This window comes from Mycteria americana, chromosome 2 (genome assembly GCF_035582795.1).
Source record: "Mycteria americana isolate JAX WOST 10 ecotype Jacksonville Zoo and Gardens chromosome 2, USCA_MyAme_1.0, whole genome shotgun sequence".
NCBI lineage: Eukaryota > Metazoa > Chordata > Aves > Ciconiiformes > Ciconiidae > Mycteria > Mycteria americana.
This window is the reverse complement of record NC_134366.1, coordinates 88,255,414-88,278,005: the sequence shown is the minus strand read 5'-3', so window position 1 is coordinate 88,278,005 and position 22,592 is coordinate 88,255,414. Positions and strand designations below refer to the sequence as shown.

Here is a 22,592-nt window from a genome sequence, read left to right as displayed (position 1 = left end):
CAAGCAAATTTTACATTTGCATATGGGACAGTGAGATTTCAGAGAAGAGCTTGCTATTCTTACCAGTAAATAGATTATATCCATTTGAAGATGCAAATATTTCTTTTGGAGTATGAAGCTCAAATTCACAGTTTATTTAGGAAAACTAGGTTAACTACAGCGAATCTTACTACACTCTAAATTTTCGGTGAAGACCTAGTATCCCTGGTCTCACAGAATGCACCTAATACACAATGATTAGAAAAAAAAGAAACTTAGTGAATAAACTGTTTTTTTAAATATATTTCTTTTCATATTGTAAAGTTTTCCTTGGTTTTTTGTTTGTTTGTTTTACAATGCCTACATAGAAATAGGCAAATTTAAGAATATATCATACAAACTAGACATACTTCATTTACTTTCTAAATTCATTATAAAAGCATCTGACACCCTTACTTGCTTTTCTTTAAAGAAAACAAATAGAAAAGGTTTTCTTCCCTGAAAGTTCCATTAAAATGTTAAAAACATTAACAAGAATCAGAAGATACTATTGAAGTATGAACTACAATATGATCAAACTGTTGCTAAAGGAAGTCTGAAAATATCTGAAGGGAAAGAGTGTTGAAATAACATATTAAAAACTAAAAATATAAGGTTTTTTTGCTTCTATCTGTGTCATGAAAATATAGCTACTAGATGCATATCTGGTTCAAATTCAAGGTTGAATAAAGAACAGCTGCATCAAAAAGAACAAGTCCCAATAGGTTTAGATTCTTCACAGATTGTACAGGCACTTAGCCATCAAAGAGGAGAGAGTGCTGTATGACGCCTGATTATGCAAACCCTTTTGTTTTCCCAAGTACTAGAAAAGAAATGTAGTCACTTGAGTTCAGTATAGTTGAAATCAGGAACACCCGTATGAAAGACTCGTGAATAAGTAGCATCACATACATAATTATGATAGTGATTAATTAATTTAATTCACATAGTATTGAAGTGATAAAGTAGGCATATAATCACATCTGACTGACATGTATTCATAATACTTAAGAGCTGGACAGCAGATTATAAAATATAAACACAGACTTTTAGCAACAGAATCGTAGAATGGTTTGGGTTGGAAGGGACATTAAAGATCATCTAGTTCCAACCCCCTTCCCATGGGCAGGGGCACCTTCCACTAGACCAGGTTGCTCAAAGCCCCATCCAACCTGGCCTTGAACACTTCCAGGGAGGGGACATCCAGAACTTCTCTGGACAACCTGTTCCAGTGCCTCACCACCCTCAGAGTGAAGAATTTCTTCCTTATATCTAATCTAAATCTACAGTCTTTCAGTTTAAAGCCATTACCTCTCGTCATGTCACTACACTCCCTGATAAAGAGTCCCTCCCCATCTTTCCTGTAGGCCCCCTTTTAAGTACTAGATGGCCACTGTAAAGGTCTCCCCAGAACCTTCTCTTCTCCAGGCTAAACAATTCCAACTCTCTCAGCCTATCCTCATAGGGGAAGTGCTCCAGCTTCCTGATCATCTTAGTGGCCCTCCTCTGTACCTGCTCAAGCAGGTCCATGTCTTTCTTATGCTGAGCGCCCCAGGGCTGAACACAGTACTCCAGGTGGAATCTCATGAGAGTGGAGTTGAGGGGGAGAATCACCTCCCTCGACCTGCTGGCCACACTTCTTTTGATGCAGCCCAGGATACGATTGGCTTTCTAGGCTGCAAGCACACATTGCCAGCTCATATTCAGTTTTTCATCCACCAATACCCTCAAGTACTTCTCCTCCAGGCTGCTCTCAATCCATTAATTGCCCAGCCTGTATCCATATTTGGGATTGCCCCAACCCATGTGCAGGACCTTGTACTTGGCCTTGTTGAACTTCATAAGGTTTGCATGGGCCCACCTCTCTGTCCTGGCTGTGCCTGTATAAACACCTTCCAGGGTGCTACTGGCCCTCTCTGCAGCCAGGGCACACTGCTGGCTCATGCTCAGCTTGTGTCTGCCAAGGGCCCCAGGTCCCTTCCCTCAGAGCTGCTCCCAGCCGGGCAGGCACCAGCCTGTGCCCTTGCACCAGTGGTTCATGCCCAGGGGCAGCACTAGGCTTGTTCTTGAACTTAATGACGTTCCACTTGGTCCATTTCCCTAGTCTGTCTAGGTCCCTCTGCATGGCCTTGAATTTATTGACTATTCCCTCTAATTTGGTGTCATTGCAAACTTGATGGTGTCCTTTTCTGTGGGTTGTTGATAAATATATTAAACAGGTTGTTCTAATGTTGCATTTCACTGAAATAGGTCATACAGGTTCCTTCTTCACTGTCAATTGTAGTTACCAATATCAGGTAGGAATCCTAGTCATGGAGTGAGAATATTGTCTTCAGACATTTTGCAAATGGATAAACCAAAATTTAGTCTTTCTCCTAACCTTCCTTTTTGTTCTTTTTAGTTGTCCACTCTATGGTTAAAGATTCACAATTTATCTACATTTATTATTTTTGTTAGGATTTTTGCTGCTCTGAAAGATCTATCTATCCAATTCTATATCCTTCCTTTGACGAATTGAAAGATTATATATTTTCACATGCACAACTCAGCTTGTGAATATACTTGAATTAACGTGATTGTATGATTGGTGTCTTGTACTAACACTTAGAATTTCCCACTCCCAGGATGACTATGACAGTAAATATTCTTTCAGTCAAGGAAGTTTTAAAATAAGATCCAGCCGTGACTACTTTTTTTGTGTTGTTAGGGACTGTAATAATGGTAGGTGATAGTTTTCTGATATATGACTAAAGAACTTCTCAAGACCAAGAGCTGTTTTATTTATTTATTTATTTAACACCTTGGGCATGTTCATTTAAACATGCACATATTCAATACTTCGTGTGTGAAAGGCAAAATGACTTGAGAGTTGTCAACATCTATGTGACACTCAACAAACGTTAGTCAATCTTCTGAAATATGTATAAGAGGAAGGTTTCTCTCTTCTTTGCCCTCTCACTTTCCTGATGCTATCTAATTTCTCATAGCATTTTCAAATTGTGTCTTAACTGAGAGATTAATTTCCACTTGTGCTGGTTTTCGCTGGAATAGAGTTTATTTTCTTTGTGGTGGCTAATACGGGGCTATGTTTTGTATTTGTGCTGAAAACAGTGTTGATAATACAGAGATGTTTTAGTTGTTGCTAAGTAGTGCTTATACTAAATCAAGGACTTTTCAGCTTCTCATGCTCTGCCAGGTGCACAAGAAACTGTGGGGGACACAGCTGGGACAGCTGACCCCAACTGACTAGGGGGATATTCCATGCCATATGACATCAGTATATAAAGGTGGGGAAGAAGAAGGAAGGGGTGGACCTTTGTAGGGATGGCATTTGTCTTCCTATGTAACTGTTACGTGTGATGGAGCCCTGCTTTCCTGGAGATGGCTGAACACCTGCCTGCTCATGGGAAGGAGTGAATTAATTCCTTGCTTTGCTTGCATGCGCGGCTTTTGCTTTCCCTATTAAACTGTCTTTATCTCAACCCATGAGTTTTCTTGCTTTTGCTCTTCCAATTCTCTCCCCCATCCCACCAGGGGGGAGTGAGCGAGCGGCTGCGTGGTGCTTAGTTGCTGGCTGGGGTTAAACCATGACACCTCTGCAGAACCAGTGGCCAGTTTAAATGTAGTTGAAATGTAAGTATTATTTTAATACCTTTTGTGCAATGGGATGCTGGGAAGGTGGTAGTATTTTGGAAAAGGTTCTTAGAATCCAAAAAGGAAAACAATTTCTGTTGCCTGTTTTCCAAGATTTGTTTCTGTTTGTAGAAATCTGGAGTTAAAATACTTGACAGAAAGAAAGTCATCATTATTTATCTGTAGAAGGATGTTTCAGATGCTTTGCTAATTTGCCTTGAAAACCTGTGCTTAATTAATTAAACTTTTAAACTGCCACTTACCCCTTGATTGCAATTAGCAGAGCTCTTTTATCACTGTTACGGCTTACTGCTACCCATCTTCTTCATTCTTTGACCAGATGCAGCACCTTTACTGGAGTAGCTTTTACCAAGATTGAGTTTCCTGGTTATATAATTATGAATACCAAGATGGTATGTTCATTTTACTTCCTACTTTGTGGAGTAATGATTACAGATATTGGAAAGATTGTGCAACTTTCAGATTACTCAGCATCCCTCATATAGTAAGGCACATGTTTGTTTTCTACCTTTTAATTCCTCCTGCAACATTCCCTTTGTGCTCTTCTTCTTTGGATTTGCTGACTCTTCTTTAGTAACGCATTTGTCCAGATCAACAATTAGAAGATTTGTGGGAAAAAAAAAAAGAAATTCATTTTCCTCCTTGTGTCTCTTCTGTTTAGTTAGTATATTACACAGCTAAAAACACCTAAAAGATGACCATTGAATAATCTCTTGTAACTATTATGATGTTAGCTGTTACTTCAGCTTTTTTATATCAACACTATCATGGTGGATGGATGCTACTTGACTTTCAGCTTCTGTGAAGGGTTTGAAAATTTCTCAGGTGCTGGGAAAGGGTCCATGAATACCTGACTTATTTTAGGAAGCATTGATGTTGATTCCAAAGAGAGAGACAGGAGATTTTCTAGAATATGTTAGAGACCTATACAGAATATAAGAGGCTTTAAATGGGAATTTGGAGACAGAATGGTTGAGATTATTTGCATTTTATCATTGACAAAATATCTTGAATTTTGACTCCAAAATACTTGCCTGACAAAGCTAATACTTCTAAAATTAACTTGTCTGTTATACTGATTTGCCTGTTGAATTAAGAAAGTATAACTGATTTCAGTATAAGTCTCAAATCTGCATCTTCCATGACTTTATACAATTCAAGGCTGGTCACATGGCTGTTTTGAAGACAGCAACATGACAGTGTGATTGATGTAGTTAAGAATGCTTCTAGCTGGTCCAAGTTTCAGCATGCACTTGTTTGATTAAAGCACTGCCTTACTCTTGAATGTTACAAAAATAAGAAATGTTTATTTAGGAGTGTGTAAATTCTAGCATTTGGAGGACTTTTTTTTTCATTGGAAGCCTATTTTACAGTGTAGTCATAGGTCATTGATAACACTGCACAAGGCATATTTGCAAGAGAAGGACTTAAGTGATTGATAAACCAAGGGGAATTGTCAAGAAGTAAGTTAAAGGAAAATGCATATTTGTGATACTCTTACATTTTCTTTATAAGCAGAGTAAATCAGGGCGAGAGCTAGATTTTTAAAGCATGAAGCATTCAGCTTTTAATTGTGGAGTCAAAGAAATACCTAGATTGTCTTGAAAGGAGAGAGTAGTCTGGGTTTTGTTACATGGAAGCCCGCTGAAATTCACTTTTCTTATGTTGCCTGCATTAAAATAAAATTTAAAAAAAATGCAGTGGTATACATGTGTTTACACATACATTTTTACTTTACAGAAAAATGTTTATAAGATTCATTCATAAATATCCGCTCTATTTTGTGAGTAATGCTTGAAGCACCTCCATTCTGATTTATTTCTATTTGTAACTATGTGTTGGGAAGTGAGCACACTAGCAGGAAGAAGGGAAGCTATGGTTTCTGCTGGTCTCAGGATAGTAGCAGCCTGCCTAAGCCTCAGATAGGGCACAAAAACTAGGAGAAATAGCAGAGTGTCTTTTATCTCTATGTACCAGGCAAAGGAAGCATTTCCCTTTAGGTGTGAAAAAGAAGTGACATTTTACTGATTAATTACTTTCAAACTGGTACTGATAACTTATTGTACTAAAAAGCCTGCAGCAGCATTTGTGGTCTGTTAATTCCCAGTATCCCTGAACAGTCCCAATTTGTGGTGAAAAGAGGAAGAATCAGAAAGTTATGTCAAAATGTAAAGGTTTTTGCCTTTTTTTTTTAACTTATGTGTGTACACATGGTGTAATTGCTTTTCACAGAAATACCTAATAGAAGACATGAAAAGCAAAAGAAGAAATAATGGCAGCACATAAAAGAAACACTAAAAATACTGTTGCATAAAATAGATGTGAATTTTTAAATCTATTCTGATAGAGGAAGCTTCTGAGAGTTATTGAAAAGATGTTTTAAGTTGAAGTTAAAGCTTAAAGAGGCAAAGGTATCTGCCTTACTGGGGCAACTTTAAAGAAATTTAAAACAAATCTACACCTCGTAAGTAACTTTTTCTACACTTCGGAATTAACTGATACCATCATCAGTGCTGCTTATTATAATCACAAAGAATATTGCATTCTTCTAACTGAAGTACAGTTGTATCCAAAATAAGTAACTGTTCGGCACTGTTCAACCCTGAAAGAAGTTTTCTACTTCCCTTCTAAGTGATACTGTGGAATTTGGATCAATAATTATTTTAACTTTTAAATGGAACTTTTTCTATAAACCAGGAGAAATCACTACTGAAAGTATTCCAGCACACATGCTTGGCAGCACTACTAGTGATGAACTCTCACATATTTCCAATGTGGTCCTACTCTATTCTGTCCACCACAGACAGTACAAAACAACAAAAAAAGCAGCACTGGCATTCAGGAGTGATAGGGCTCTTCAGAGACAAAAATGCCAGGAGGATGGTAGAGAACAACTAAAGCTGGGTGTGCATTTGTTTTGTTTCATTTTTTTTTTCTAATGGTAGACTGTGTTCTTTCAATGGTATTCAGACTTCAGAGGTATCTTACAGGCCAAGCTGAGATGGTATTGCTGAAGTGGTGTTGTTCTCTTGCAGACAGGAAAGGCTGTTTCAGTAACATTTAGGAAGCAGTTTGTGCCTACAGCCTTCTTTAGGAACCTCCCAGGAATTCTTTTACAGAGATACAGGACATCTTGGCATGATTACTCCTATAACATCAGGAAAAGTAGGCTGAGGAAAAGGATTCGAGGCTTTCTAGAAAAGCCTTAGTACCATAAAATGGGCAATGCTGGATGCCTGCAGAAGCAGTGTCGCCTCTCCATAGCTGGAGAAAATTTCTTTTGTTCTGGAATGAGAGCTGGGGTGCCAAGAGAACCAGAGCTTTTAGTGTGTCAAACAAAAATACTCTGCTTTCAAAATCCATATTTAGTTTTTCCTGGTTGACCCCTGTAGGACCAGTTAAATGAATGTTGCTGAGTCTGAATCAAAGAAGTACTATTCAGGAGGAATAATATTTTATTATTCACAGTCTCCATAGTATATGGAACTGCTGTGTGACAGACCAGTTGAATTAATCAAAGGCAGAGTAAGTAGAGGAAGCACTAACAAATATTCTCCTTCTGGATATTTATTACTAAATGTTACTACTAGACTAACAGTTCTGGATACCACAAGAATATAGTTACTCATGGAACAATCATGCTACATGCATCCTGGCTGCAGGTTCTTCTACTCTGCTCTACTGTAGTGTGCTATTACCCAGAGAGGTTCTTAGGATGAAAGTCTTGGTACTAAACCAGCTGAGATGTGTAATGAGACACTGATGCCGACCTAAAATTCTATTTCCCCCCTGCAATGCAGCTCTGCTTTTGTTAAGCTTAATATATTCTGCAATAAATATATCAGCCTCTGCAAGATTCAGTCCTTTCATTTTATTTAAAAAATATTAATATCTAGTTAGATTTTTTGATTGGAGGTTTTACTGGATTTTCTACTGATACATAATTTATGCTAACACTATATACAAGGGATGTGACCTTCCTTACTACCCAAAGAACTACAAGATTATGCTGCGTATTAGCACTTTAACAAACCTGGTTTAGTTGAATTGTGTTTGTTATTTTTTTCTTGCAATGACTTTTCCCGAAAGGATGAGGTAACAGAGAATGATAATGTAGAATTGTTCTGTGAAACATGATAGTATGCTGTAAATGTTTGACCTTTCCATCATTTAAGCAATAAGACACTCCAGGGTGTGCTGTTGAAGCATAATATTAACACAGCTCACCTACATTGAGTTTAGTATGCATGCTGATATCATACAGTAATGGGCACCCTGGAGTGTTTTATGGAAGTATAAAATGCCAGATAAATTGTTAGAGGGGGTTTCTTATGTCTACAATGTTTTTAAATGATTATCACAAAGTTATGCTTAAAAAGAAAATGAAAAAACTTAACCATGAAGAGCTCTTAAACAAATCCAAAGGTTTTCTAATTATTAATAATTATACCTATTTGTGGTATTCAAAGGCCAGCTTAACCTAGGGCATGTTGCCATAAGGTCTAGTATAAATACATAGTAGTAGAGGACCCCTGTCTGAAGAGAGACTAATTGAAGTAGATAACTAGTTTTTTATTTAAGTGTAATTACTAAATAGAATTAAACATGTATGCAATCACTTTACTTCCAGGTTTGTGTATTCTCAAATTACTCAGTAGGCTCAGTTACATTTGACGTATGACTTTCCAGGGCTTTGACACAAATGTATATTTTTAGCTCTTCCTAATGTTTTACTGTGTACCTTGCCACCATTAGTTGATAAACTCTTTTTTTCATTTTTCCTCTTTCACATGCTCTTTTCATGTATGAATTTCCTTTGCCTCTTTGTATTCAATAAGTGCCTTAAAAGGATTTAGAAACAAGAATAATACATCAAAAAGTTCAGTTTTCTTTGTGTGACAACACAGAGAAAGATTATGCCACATTCAGTGATACCAAAAATTGTTAGTAGTCCCATGAGATGAAATGCATACAGGTGATCCAATATAACACAGTGTAGAAGTTGTTAATCCTTTGGAGCTTGTGTTAGATGAGATATTAATAAATGTTAATTATTTTTATTTGTTTGTCTCTTTTCTCTCCTACAAACACTTGGAAACTTATAAACTAACCCTACAATTATTGACATTATTTATAAGCAAAAAATTTCAGTAAACAATGAAACAATGCATTTCCATAGATTATTGACCGCAGTACCAAAGCAATCCACATGCAGATTTTGAAGCATCTAACCACCTTCTTATAATGCTATGTATAGTTCACAGATCTAAAGGAAAAAGTACGTGCAGTGGAGGTGAGAGATGCTCTTGTGTTACAAAAGGCAGGTTCAAGAAGTATGCCTTGCAACTGTAGCAGAAGGGAGCTCAACTTGCTATTACTGATTCTTGGATAGGTAGTCTGTAGTTTCAGGCTGGCACTTCAACTGAAATGGAGGGAAACTGGGTTTACTGTCCCATAAAACTTCAAAGAAGTAAACTTTCTTCCTAGTAAGGGAATTATCATTAACAATAAGAAATTATCCATCCTGGGATAACCTAACAGTAAAATCATTTCTTTCCATTCTGACCAGAAATTCTGGTCATTCAAACACTCAAACTTAATAAAGTTTGTGAAATCTGATATGTTGTCTGAGGGAAATGCATAGGATTCCTCTATTTTTTGGTTTTGCCTTTCTAAAAACTCAGTGTTACTGTTTCAGATAATTTCCACTTGACCAAAAAGAAGTGCACTCTCCTTTATTGATGAACTATACCTGCATGGAAGGCACATTCTTGCCTTAGGAACACAGCTTGACCACAGGGTGCTTTTATTTTAAATGGCTAGCACCAGCGAAAAATGTGCAGTGATGATCTTGTTTACTGGTGGAGAGATTAGTAATGCAGTGTTTCTGCATTACTGAAAGAAGTACAGATTCAGCACCAAAGCTTACATCCCTGTCCTCTCTGATTTAGCATTGGCATACACGTGAGTGGTCAAAATCATTCACATTTCCATTGTGGAAACAAGAGAGTTAACTTCTCCTGGGCCTTTGCAGGCCTCACTAGTTAAGAAACATTTGCAGCTAATGATCTTGCCAGTCAGCACGCTTTAGTTAACAAAGGAGTGGATTATTCCTAACAGGGTGTACTGTCTAGACTCTCCTTATCAGAAGGATTTCAATTCTTATTGTTATTTACCATATCCTACTTATCTGGCACAGTGCTGGTGAAGAATGGATTGTATAACCTGAAGATATATAAACTCTGTCCCATTTGGGCAGAGTTCATATCAGCAGTGTGGCACACTGCTGCTGTGTGTTCTCTCCTGCAGTAATACACTACTTCTGTCCTGACCCAATCTAAATTGTATTTCATTTTTTTTTCTGCAACATTGTTAACTGATGAAAAGGCAGTTTTCTGCAACATCAAAGTTGCTGTTCCCTTCAGAAGGATCTGTGAGACAAACCTTTGTAAAATTCATGCTCTCAATGGGCTATCACGTTCAATAGTATGTTGAATCAGGAACACATGCATATGTGTATGTAAATTCCCTAACCCATCTGGAAGAAAATAGTTTCTGATCAAGAAAACCAGAGTTAGGACTAATGCTTTTTGTTTAGACATAATTTGCCTTATTGATCCAGTATGGACATGCAACCTTTAACCAACCTTTAAATTCCTGTTCATGTGGTGGTGGTTTTTTTGTTTTACGTTTTTCTGGGGGGGGGGTAGGGGAAATGTTTCCTTGATTTGTGTACAGAAATAGTACAACACATCTTAAACATCATGGGATTATAGCTGTAAGACCATTGTATTTGTGCAGGTAATATGTATGCATAAGTGAAATGAATGCAAACTGGGAAACTTCAAACAACATAGAAACAGAAATTTACATATTAGTGAACATGTAGTCTATTCTGCTAGTACACGGAATGTATTAACTTTTGTTCTTATTTAACCAGTCCTCTTAAGTGGAAGCCCAAGCAGAAGAAAAGTTTAGACTGGGACTGTGAAGCTAGACACCATAGTTTCTTTGTCTGGTTACCTAAAATGGCTGCAAAGGATATAAAACTAGTGATAAAGATATAATAAATGTGCCAAATGGTGTGGAATTCCATTTAAAAAAATACTGTGAGATATCAATGACTGCAACTGGGTTATTAATTTTATTAAAATATATATTTGTTGCAGAAGAACAGACCCCTATCTAGGTCAGACGTAAGCAAGAAAAAAGTTAATTGCCTGGAAAAGATACGAAGGTCAGACTCAAAGCCAATAATTACAGGGACAAGACCTCTTTAAATGAGAATGACAATGAAGATAAACATTAAATTTCATTACTAAGTGATAAATGACTTATGATTGATTTAGTTTTCACAGCAGTCACACATTTCAAAATGTCACATTTAGACTCAAATAACCTTTCCAGGGAAACAAGAATCTGTGCGGGATGTATAAATATTTTGCTAAATAGTCTCATGCTTCACTGAGTTCTCTCCATTTGCAATTCATTATTTTGCTCATTTAAATGGCAAGTGGTGTACTAGCTTTTTTAAAGAAACCAAACAAAAATCCCCTTTCTTTTAAAGTATGAAAATCACTTCCTCCTCTAATGTAATGCAAAATATAATTAAACCTGAATAAAACATATAGAATTTCAATTCTGAAATAGTTTTCAAATGGATTTTTTTATTTGTTATTTAGATCTTCTAGCAACAGTTGGGGTTTTTTTGTTTTTTTGTTTGTTTGGTTTTTGTTCTTTGTTTTTTTTTCCTGAAAGCTAATGAAGAACTCTTTGAAGGAAATGGTAGGATTTAAATATAAAACTATGTCATATAAATACATTTGAGTAACTTTTTAAAAGTCTTTCAGCCTGCATGCAAATTTCTCATCATCTTATGATGGCATGTCACTGAAAGGTCATAGAGTCATTTAGTTCTACTTTCCCTGACAATTTTTCAACATTTTGTTCCATCAACCTACAATATTCAGCACCACAGGGCACTAAAATAATACTGTAGAATAATGTACGGGGGGGATGGAAGCAGGGAGAAGCCCTGTGCAAGCTAGTGCATAGTATTTTTGTTTCTTCCTGTGATACTCATTTACTTGCTAGCAGCAAATCTGTCACTATGCTTGCAAAGAATTTTTGACGTGAAGTTTGAAAAACAATATTATTTTACAGAGGCAGCAAACTTCAGATTGTCAGCTATGACAGAAATAAACCCATAGATTTTGAGAGAGAGAGAAGGACAGGTTAGGCAAAATGTTCTGCCTGCCCTTCAGGCGGTTACCAAAGAAGTGGTGAAGCATTACATCCTCTAAGGTCTATAAACCTTATATTTGAGTATAGAGGTTACAAAGGAACACATGGTTAGATGTCCTTCTTGGTAAGTACCTTAAAGTGTTTCAAAGGGGGAGTCATGTTCCCAGAGGAAAATACATGTACCTGAACTAATCCCATGGATTTGTTTTACAATCAAGGAAGAGCAAGATACTTCCTTGGTGCAACTGATTGCATCATGGAGTAAAGAAGTAAATGAAATCTGATGCAATATGTCCTAGAGGTGTGGTTTTGCTCCACTAACTGTAAAGGGAGACTGGGTGACTAGCTCAGATGAGAGACCAAAAATAAGGTGAGATGAACTGTACTCCTTTACCTTATGGCCTTATAAATGACTACTTAATAAAAAAAAAAAACCAAACAAACAACTGACAACAACCCCAAAACCCCAAGCACCATTTGTAACACTTGGTATCCTTAGAAAAGAGGTAAAAACAATCCTATGATAAAGAAGATTCTGTTGTAGTAGCAATTTCTACTTGGTCTTTGGCTGAGGTAATGATATTATTTGCTTTTAGGTAATGTATGAGAAGGAGAATGTCCAAAATACGGTAGATCCTACTAGCAGGTGTAGAAACACAGCAATGTAGATACTTTTAAATTATACTAGGAATAAAGCTCTTCCAAGTAATAGAGAACTATTAGAACAAGAATATTGATAAATAAATCAGCTACTGTCGCCTTTTAAGCCTGGAAGGTAGAGAGTGTACTGTACTCCTGAAGGTGCAATATCTCTTCTTTTAGCTTAAAACTGAAGAAATATTGTTGACCTAAAATTATTTCTTTATACAAAGAACATCTCTGTCAGCTCAGAATTTGGAACTACATTGGCCCACTTGCTCAGTATGATGCTATTTATTTATTTATTTATTTCAGAAATTATTACTATTTACACTAGAATGAAGAGAGGAATAATTGGTTATTAGAACATTCGATAGCAGCACTGGTTGGGAAAGGCCATAGCAGCATCTGGAACAAAGAAAGGCATCCACTTATTGCAGAACTAAGAACCTGAAACAGAAAAAGAGAGTACTATCTCCTCCTCTCTGAGGATTACCATTCTTCAAGGAAAAATAGATGCCTATCACATCTTGAAGGATTCCTGTCCTTTCCTTTGTTCTCTTCTTATCTACGATCAAATGACAAAGTCCTGTAAAAAGTAGCATAATATATTAAAAACTTGTATATAAATCAGTTTGAAGTCAGTGCATTAAAAATCAGTATTTAGACATAATGTAATTAATGGATATTTCTAAAGCTGCAATACACTAAAAACTAGTCCTCTCACATTCTTCTGTTACTTAGTATAGAAGTTACAAATTAATACATAAATCATGGCTTCAATCTGTTGCATGCTAATACTAGTACTTTTGTAAGCAGTTTTATACATGGAATACACAGTTTTTGAAGCATAAACACCTATGAAGTCCAACATGCAAAATAAACCTTCAGCCTTTGCTTTACTCTGTTTTCAGTATGTACTGAGACACTAAGGTTTTTAAGGCACAAAGGTAGCGCAAGAATATTGTGGGCCTTGAGAGCTCTTGCCTCATGTGCTTCTAAACCGTCAACTTATATGCTGATTGTGCATTTAGTAGATAGATGGGAATTAATAGTAACTTTACCTGATAGAGTGCATAGGTTAAGGAGAGGTGCTCTTTGATTTTTGGCCTACTCTGGCTAGAGAACTGTGATGGTATTCAGTTCTGAGGAGGAGTTGCCTGTGATTTACCCAAATAAAAGGATAAATTCTGAAGTTCAAATAGACTTAGCTGTGAAAATGAAATAAAAATATTCTGACTCCAATGACTGAATGTGCATTATTGTGTCATAGAAGTCATTTAGATGACTAATGCAGACCATGTAATAAAGATGAGTAATTTGATGCGTAATTTCCAGATTTTATACCAGTTACTTTAGTTTAGATCATTTAGCTATATTTGGAGCTATTTTCTAGCAGCATGTAGGCTCATGTCTTGAATAGTTAGTAGATATGGCCATGAAGAATTTCAGTCCTTAATACAAAAGCATGCTGAAATGCATTATAGATGCCCAGCTCTGTTTTCTCTCTCTCCCATTACCCTTAGCTCTGTGCTACCCCCTGAACATCTTTGGCTTTCTCAAACTCTTTCAGAAGGACTCAAATCCTTCCTTCTCCTGCAGTCAGTATGAGTTTCTGCTGGTTGCACACTCTCTATAAAGGCTGGAGAAGTTGAAAAGGTCCCTTCTCTTCAGAGGCATGAATTAGTTTTAGGTTTGCACTGAACAGTTTAAAATAAAATTCTCAAACAGCCATGTAATCTATGTACTGTGCATGTATAATAGGAATGAAAAAGGTAGGATGAAATATCTTGGGAATTTTGAAAAGTTTGTTCAGAAATGCCTAAGGAAAAGAGTAAGTTAGATGGGGAGGGGAGCAGTTAAGACCTACACATTTAAAGTCATCTGCAGGTATGGCATAGAATGTTACCTTCTATCCTGGGAACAGGAATGAGAAACGTGAGACAGCTGTGAGTGCATGATGATAGCTACTCATCTCAGTATAGCTGTATGTACCATATAATATTAGCCTAAGGAGAAATAAGGAGTTAGCCAGAGCTTACAAATCAATCTTTCTAAACCTTTCTGTAGTAGTGAGTTTCTCAATGGAACCTCAAAAGACTTTGAGACACAAAAATTAGACTTTTTCAGAATATAAGCCCCATATTTGCAATTTCTAATAGGATGACTATGTAATACCTTAGAATAAAAAGATCTATATAAACAACTCCCTGCCTATTCATGGATCACTGCAAGCTGGACTGTGCTTCTAGGCTTAGTTTCAGTCTATTCAGTGTCTGCCTGGGTTACTGCAAATTCTGCAAAATCCCCGTTAGATCTTTTTTTCCTGTCCCCGCAGCAGCCTGCCTGTGTGCTGCCTGCTTCCTTCAGCAGTCTATGCCTTTGCATGAGCTGCAGTCTGGCTGCTTGTGCATTCACTGCTTGCTGTAATGGGCAACATGGAAACTTCGGGTGCATATTCACTGTCTCCAGGGTTATCACTGCCCTCTTTCCAGATCTACCTTGTCTGGTCCCTCTTCTTGAAGGAACAAAGCACACAAACAAGAAGCCAACACATAGGAGAGATACTATTTAGCAGGCTTCCATTGCACATAACAACTCTGTTACAGTTAAGGGTTAGAATTGCAAAGAACCAGCTACACACAAGATGGACGGCAAGGGTGCATAGGAAGCAAGCAAACATAAACCAGTCAGATATTAATGTCAGGCAAAATCCTCCAGCATCATTGGTGAAAACTTGACTGGAACAAGGCTGGACAGCTAGGATCTGTACTACCATGGTTTGTTTTCTGTGTTGCAGATTGTGTGATGTGGCTAGTGTAGGTCTGAAAAAGTGTTTGATTTAAAAAACAGTTTTCAGGGGACAAAATCAGTTGTTGCAGTATTAATACAGAAAATTTATCTCAGGGCCTTGGAATTTTTCCCCATGTAAGGCCATGGAATTAGATTCATAATGCTTGTGTCATATTATAGCACCTAATGCAACCACAGAATTGTAGAAAAGGTCAAATATTTTTTTAGGCTCCAGCAAGCCTGGTATAACTAGGAAAATAATTCTGCCAGACAGACAGGCTTGTCTGCAACTTATACCACTGCTAGTGGAACTGAAATATGATGATGCTGATCTTTGTAATATAATTAGTGAGAAACATTCAGTAATTTACTGAAGAAAAGAAATCTGTCATAGTAGTGCATCTTCAGCCTAATAAAACAGGTGGCATTTGGACTATTTTCTGTGGGGGAATTGAGAGAGATGCAAGGAGAAAGACTGATGGAACATGGGTTAATATGCACAATGACGATAATTTACCATGTTGTGCATTTGCTATAATTACTTGGAAGTAGTACTGTGTTGTATCAGATCAGTGCTGCCTTTTTATATTGGTTTGAGAAATCTTTTTTTTTTCTTTTAAGTTGAGGCTAAAATAAAACTTTTACAAGTGTGTAGTAATGTTGCTTTTCATAACTTGTTTGGATTCCAAAACAATTGATAAATATTGGGTGTTGTAATTTATGGTTTATTCTTTTGGATACCAGCCTGTTTCTTTCACTACGTGGAAAGGTCATGGACAAGAAATAGAAAAGAGATGGTGGCAGCACTTATAAAACAACTTACTATTGTGTCAAAAAGTAATAATTGGCAGTGAGTCCTGTCTAATCACTGATGTTAGTGCATGCAAGCACACTGCATCCATATTCTGTCAGTGCTGATCAGGCAGCACAGTCCTCTTACAAATTTTTATAAGCTTTTAAAAAATACCAGGTTAGCTAGTAAACATTTCAAATTACTTTAGACGACTACTTTTACTCGTGTGGTGCTTTTCATAGTTTGTTGGCTTTGTTTGGGGGATTTTTTCCCCCCTACTTGATGAGTTACAGTGGAAGCGATTTGCAGGGAGTTGTTTGTTTTCTTATTTCTTTCTATTAGAAATTATTTTAGCAGCATTCAAGTAAAATATAATTGAGTCAGAATAAGACTAGCAATATGGAAGGATGATAGAATGTAATCTACCATAGAACAATACTATACTAATATTTCACATGTTTCACAAAACAAATGAAATGGATATAAAAACCAATTCTCTTTGGTCTGAGATTTCACAAGCACAACAATTACAGCCTCATATTTGCCTCATGGAATGTATGGTGCTTTCCACCATTGACTTTAGTCTGCATTAGTCAAGCTACAGTTTAGCCTTCAGTTTTTCCTGTGTTTTTCTCTTAGTTGCAATTATTTTTCTCAGAAGATAAATTCATGTTGTAAATTTATGTTCTTCACTGGAAATAAATCTGCTGACCTTAGAAGCTGGCAAGAAAACATAAGCTTCCTTTTTTGCCACTAAAAGAGAAGTTACTTGACCAATTGATCTGTCAGTATGTGTGTGTCTGTGAATCTGTGTATAAAAATTATTTTTTTCCTGAGAGAGAATTTGACAACCTAATGTATTTACAGAAGTACTTCTTCTATGCCTTTTTTCTGGGGAGAGCTGAGTTTTACGGCTCAGTTGCATTTCCTTTGCACAGGCTTTCAGTTTGCTCCTCAGGATTTCTTTCTTTGAAATTTTCAGGTGCGGTTGAAATGCTAGACTATCAGGATAACTGGCAGAAGTAGACTAAAGCAAGACACAGGATAAGATACCCTCATGCAACTGTAATAAGAAGATACAGTGGCTGAGAGCAGGGCTCTTGTCAGGTTAAGACACCACTGAGACTGTGGTTGTGGTTGTAGTTTCCTTCAAGAGCAGAATGGAAGCAGGGGGTCTGCATGCATAGCCTGTAAGTAGGATTTTGCTGTCCTTAGCAGAAGCCCTGTGGTGCCCTGGGACCTGCGGGGCCTGGATCTGGTCCTGGTCCTGGTCCGGGTGGTGCTGACCACCCCAGATGCTGGGGAGTGAGTGACCCTCACCTCCCCAGGGTGAGCTGGGGCTATGCAGTACCATCAGTGGTGTGGGCCATGCTAAGGGAAAGTACAGAAATAACCCCAAATAAGACTGAGGAGGAAGAAAGCATCAACATCCTGCTCCTTCCAGACAACAGGAAGAAGAAACCCTAACCATGAACTTCTCCTGGCAAAGACCTTGCGTGTGACTTCCCCTTCTCCCTCCAGTGCTTTTGTTTGAGGGTGACTGAAGCTGCCCACGGGAGCATCCCAAAGAGCATTGCAAGGGTGAGCTTAGCACCAATGAAAAGGGGTCAGTATTACCAGTTTTTCTCATATGTTGTTTTTAAAGGTGATATTATTAATGAGGCTTTACTGTGGCAGTTGGACTATGGACATTAGTATTACTGGACCAGTCATAACTGTTGTCTTTTGGTTCAATTTCTAAAATTTTAATCAGGCTAACAATGGTTTGGGGTTTTTTTTCCATATATATGGTGTTTCCCCCTTTTGTCAGTAACAAGATTTTGAGTGTAACACTGTCTAGTCAAGTTCCTCTAGGTTCAACTAAAAAGTTAAGTATTCTGGTCTATATTCTAATGAAATCTGACTTTTGAGTTTAGAAGGGGGTTTTTTTGTGCTTATTATAAGAAAATGAGTGACACAGATATTTTTCAGGCTTCCGACTCCCATCGCTACAATCCTGCAAAGATCCAATGAGACTTTCCCATTGTTCCACATCGGTGTGGGTCCTCTTGAAGTATGGCATCCTTTAAAGAAAGGAAAAAAAAAAAAAACAAGTAACATTAGAATATTTCAGAGAGATTTTACAGTCTAATATATTTTTCTATTCTTCTGTCTAGAAAATACAATACATTAGGGCATCCTGAAAACCTATGAATATGCCCTGAAATGTTCTTCTGAAGGAGGGGGATTACTTTCAGTATTCTGAAACAAGGAATGGCAATTATACTTTCCTCTCCCACAATATAAAGTTCCTTTTTTTTTTTTTGTCCTGCAGTACTATGAGAAGTCACATTTTAAATCTGTGCAGGACTGCATCTTGTTTCTCTTTGCCTTTGCATCTATGACATCTTATAGAGTATATTAACATTTAGGGTACAAGAAAAGTTGCTTTCTCTGGAAAGTTTTTTCTCTTTCCACTTTTTCTTTTTATAAATTCTGGCTTAATGTGAAAATAGACCCTGGGAAGAGGATTTAGTTACCAGATAGAAAGTGCAGTTTTATAGCCAATTTCATAATCAGTTTATTTTTTATCAGTTTATTGTCAGTGTTTACACAATATATTTTTCTGTATGTATACACAGAGTGAAACCTACCTGCTGTGGTTAAGCAAGGGAACAAAAAACTTACCAAAATCTGGTATGAAACATTTCATGTTGAAATGATGATTTTTGTATTAGAATGTAGTAGGGGGGAAAGGCAAATGACTTTCAAATTTCTTTTCTTGAAATGAATAAAAACTTTAGGAGAATTGCCTGTATATTACTCCTTTTCCTAGTAATTATGGCCTCAACCTCTTGAAGCAGTCTGATATTCAAATTCAAAGGATTTTTTTTTCTCAGATTAGGAAATCCTGGCCTAGATTACTTCCACTAGAGCATATCCACTTAATATTCTTCAAAAATAAGCTTTGGTAGGAAATCTGATACTGTGAAAATTTGATTTAGAGGATTTGCCTATGTTAAGCCTACTTTTGATGAAAAAAATCCATTTATAAGATATGTGGTAATTAAAAAAAAAAATTGTTTTGAGGAACCTGGAATCTGCCTGAAAATAGGAGCAGGGGGGCTCTGTGTTTGTTTAGATCATCATATTTCAGTTTATGAATTCTTTTGCAGTATTGTGACTTTTTTTCTCAAATAGGATATTGTTCAGATACTGTTAGGGTTTTTTTGGGTTTTAAGAAATGTTTCCCTGTATGCATTCTTGAACTCATCAGTCTGAACTTTTTCAGTCTTCATGAATTGTAGGTGAGTTCATGGCAGTGTGGCTTTTGGGAGAACAGTTTACTGTGTGTGATAAACCTCAGTATTTGTAATAACCTGATGTATGTGAGTGTCCTTCATTCCTCCACAAATCCTTGTCAGAATAGTTCTGGAAGCATGCCTCAATTCTGATCAAAACAGTGTCTAAGCTTAAGTTCAGGAGTGAAAACATATAGTTCCTATGACAGCAGCTAAAGAGAAAAATCTCATAATCCTAAATGTTTGCTGATTGGATACCTGTGAAGGTTTCTTAGTGACTATATGAAGGCCGTGACTAATTTCAGGCTTGGAGAAGCAGTGGTTTTATAGGTGTTCCTCTGTGGAAAGTGAGGTGAAGTGCTCTCTTTAGAAAGGGGTACTTCAAAAACTGGAAGAGAAGTCATCTGATCTAGAAGGTTTCCTAGGTAAAGGTGACTTTTCAGTGGTACTGAGGAGAGACAGTGAAGTAACTTACAGCCTCCTGACTGCTAGACTTGGTCCCCCTCTCCCCCCAGCCCAAACAGTAGGAAGAGGCTGCAAAATTGTGAGTGTCCCATTGCAGTTTTTCTGCATAAGAAGGATCTTGTCGACATGTCTACTCTGTGTGAATCTGTTTGTTCATGTTGCCATTAGTTTTCATGGCATAATTTTTCACATTCCATGATTTTTGTAACCTATCTAAATTTGTCTACAATGATTCTACAATGAAGTTATTCCAGGTGGAACAAGCAATAGTTATAGTGAACTTTCAGAGTAGGCTTTTTCTGACCCGTAATGTCAAATTCATTTTTTCTTGCTACTGGCTTAATGACCTAGAATTTCAAGAAGAAATGGGAACCATTCAGATCATGTATAGATAAATGGTCTTCTGCTGACCTCTAATGGAGAAGATAAATCTGAAACTACCTTGTAGCCAATTTCATGTTCATACCTCAAGAGAACAAGAACACATAGCAATAACACTGTGATAATACTGTCATCCTGTTAAAAGCATCTATGTTGTATGAGAGGATGTGAAGAAAATGATACTGAAAAATAACAGTTCAAGAATCGACTTGTTTTGCAAATCTCAAACCTGCTTTGGATTGAAAAATCTGTGCCTGCTTTTAAAACTTAGAAATTTTAGACAAAAAGAGAGAGTATATGTGCTTGTGAACCTGGATGTTGTGCTGGAAAGCGCTGCACTCTGTGAGCTATTGCCAGTGTGGAGTTAAAGACAAAAGAATATAGGAGTTACACTGCCAGGTTAAACAAGAGCGTCTACATAAGGGGTCTTCAACTTTTGCTGTAGAGGAATAATATTCACCTTTGCTTTGTCTTTGTCGTGGTTTAGCCCCAGCCGGCAACTAAGCACCACGCAGCCGCTCGCTCACTCCCCCTCGGTGGGATGGGGGAGAGAATCAGAAGAGCAAAAGTAAGAAAACTTGAGGGTTGAGATAAAAACAGTTTAATAGGGAAAGCAAAAGCCGCGCACGCAAGCAAAGCAAAGCAAGGAATTCCTTCGCTACTTCCCATGGTCAGGCAGGTGTTCAGCCATCTCCAGGAAAGCAGGGCTCCATCACGCGTAATGGTTACTTGGGAAGACAGACGCCATCACTGCAATGTCCCCCCTTCCTTCTTCTTCCCCAGCTTTATATACTGAGCATGATGTCATGTGGTATGGAATAGCCCTTTGGTCAGTTTGGATCAACAATCCTGGCTGTGTCCCCTCCCAGCTTCTTCTGCACCTGGCAAAGCACGGGAAGCTGAAAAGTCCTTGACTAGTACAGCAACAACTAAAACATCTCTGTATTATCAACACTGTCTTCAGCACAAATCCAAAACATAGCCCCATACCAGCCGCTACGAAGAAAATGAACTCTATCTCAACTGAAACCAGGACAGTATCCACCCCTTATTCCATACCATTTACGTTATGCTCAGGTCTCACACTATTCAATACATTCTCATTACCCACCATCACCCTTCCCATCCTTTGATATAATACACACATATTATTCCCTTAGTCTATGGACCACCCCTGTAAAATGTCTGTAAAATGTCCATAAATGTCCACAAAATGTCCACTGAGTTCATTTAGTCCATGACTTTGGGCTCCATCTCTTATGGTTGTCACTCAGGACAGGAGAGGTGGTGTGTTGCTTGGGGTTATTGGGCACCAAAGCCAGCTCAGGTCAGGTCACTGCTGCACTTGCGCTGCTTCTTGTAAGGCTTCTCCTCCATTTGTTCAGGTGGTTCCAGCTGTAGTAATTCCTATAACATGCAACTCAAATCATGGGTTACAACAATTTAAAGGTATATCTATTACAATGTCCACCCCTGGTCCTTTTGGACCAGGTTATAGGGTTTAACATTGCAATTAACTCCTCCCTTTGCTCCTAGCCTGGCTAGCAACAAGGGGTTCCTGCTATAGTAATTCCCACAACATGCAACTCAAATCCCGGGATACAACAATTTAAAGGTATTTCCATTACAATCTCCACCCCTGGTCCCTTTGGACCAGACCATCAGGTTTAACATTGCAATGAAGTCCTCCCCTTGCCCCTGCTCCAGCTTGGACTTATCCACAGAATGCAGTACCTTCAGAAGTAAACTTGCTCCAACATGGCCTCATGCACAGCCACTGATGCTTCGAGGTGTACCTGCTGCAGCATGGACTTCATCCACAGCCACAGATGCTTCGAGGCGCACCTTATCCAGCGTGGACTTATCCTTGGACCACAATCCCTTCAGAGGTATACCTGCTGTGGCACAGACATAACCATGGCCACAGACGTTTCAAGATATACCTGCTCTGGCATGGGCTTATCCATGGGCACAGACGCTTTGGGGTGTCCTGCTCCCACGTGGATTCATCCACAGGTCACAGTCCCTTCGACTCGAGTTCACAGCGGAGTTCCAGCCTGTCCAGTACAGCAGCACAGAAACAGCAGCGATGCCCTGGCCCTCTGCCAGCCCAGGCGCAAGGCCATTGCTGTTATCAAAATGTTCCCAGGCACAGCAGAGTAAGGTGATCAGCAGTACAGCAGCACGGCAAGCAGTGAAAGCAAAAAGCAGCCACTAACGAGCCCTAGACTCTAAGGTACAGTAAGGCAAGCAAGCCCATGGCAAGTACAGAAGCCTGCTGATTAATAGCTAAACAGCAATAACAGCTATAAATTCTATCTGGC

The 22,592-nt window shown here is 38.0% G+C and overlaps 1 long non-coding RNA gene across 1 annotated transcript in view; it reads right to left on the bottom strand.

The window, feature by feature from the left end:
* LOC142406704 (uncharacterized) overlaps nucleotides 1–22,282 on the bottom strand; it is a 108,276-nt gene extending 85,994 nt beyond the window's left edge. Inside the window, exons 1-2 of the long non-coding RNA XR_012774672.1 lie at nucleotides 21,856–22,282; nucleotides 21,479–21,688 (exon numbers count right to left, since the gene is read on the bottom strand). This is a non-coding gene — a long non-coding RNA (uncharacterized LOC142406704). The remainder of the gene's footprint in view (nucleotides 1–21,478; nucleotides 21,689–21,855) is intronic.
* Nucleotides 22,283–22,592: the final 310 nt, after the last annotated feature.